Source organism: Brassica oleracea, chromosome C2 (assembly GCF_000695525.1).
Source record: "Brassica oleracea var. oleracea cultivar TO1000 chromosome C2, BOL, whole genome shotgun sequence".
Classification (NCBI taxonomy): Eukaryota; Viridiplantae; Streptophyta; class Magnoliopsida; order Brassicales; family Brassicaceae; genus Brassica; species Brassica oleracea.
This window is the reverse complement of record NC_027749.1, coordinates 50802368-50803251: the sequence shown is the minus strand read 5'-3', so window position 1 is coordinate 50803251 and position 884 is coordinate 50802368.

The following is an 884-nucleotide window of genomic DNA, read 5'->3' as shown; positions in this document are numbered from 1 at the left end:
AGAGAGATATGTCTTTTGATTTAATCTTCTTGTATTTCTTTCTACTCTTGTTTGATAAAAGTGTAATTTCATTTTGAACTTCCTTAAGAAAAAAAACTCTTGACTTATCCTTTGATTAAAATCAAGTAAAGGATTTGTCATTCTATGTTTTGCCAACATTAATACACAGTACTAAACTACAAATTCTATTAAAAAACTTATTTTAGTCAGACTGATGATATGAAGATGTTGGACCATCTCCAAGAAAGTGTTAGGAAATACGCGGTCAAATTTTGCGGAAAACCAGAATTTATGGGAGCGGGAAAACACACACAAAATTGTTAACGGAGTTCGGCCAATGTTGCCTACGTCTCCGGACCTGCTACAGATCTTTTATTATCAACCCGAGAAATTTTACAAACTCTCAACTCACACCCGATCCCAAATACACTCAAGAAATTATTCGTAATTTCTTAAAGAGAAAGATTTTCTCACAAGAAAGATATTTTTTTTTCTCTTGCACTTTCTCTTCTTCTCTTCTCTTGTTCTCTCTTACTTTGTTTTTCTTGTTTGGGATGAATTTCCCCTTCTCCTTCATGCATGTATTTATAGGAGGGGATTTGTGAGTTGGTGGTGAGTTGGTGTAACAACCAAACTTACCAACCAAAAAACCAAAGAGAAAAAAACGTGTTCTTCACCATCACCAACTTGCATGCGTTGATTTTTGACCAACAATCTCCCACTTGAAGACTGATTTCAATCTGTCTTCACACCTTGATCAATGTAGCAGGTCTTCTCAGCTTGTTACTCTGACAAGCCAACTGAGGTTACACACAACCTCAGCTTGTTATACGGCACGACCTTCGTCAACATGTCTGCCGGATTCTTGCTTCCTGGGATCTTCT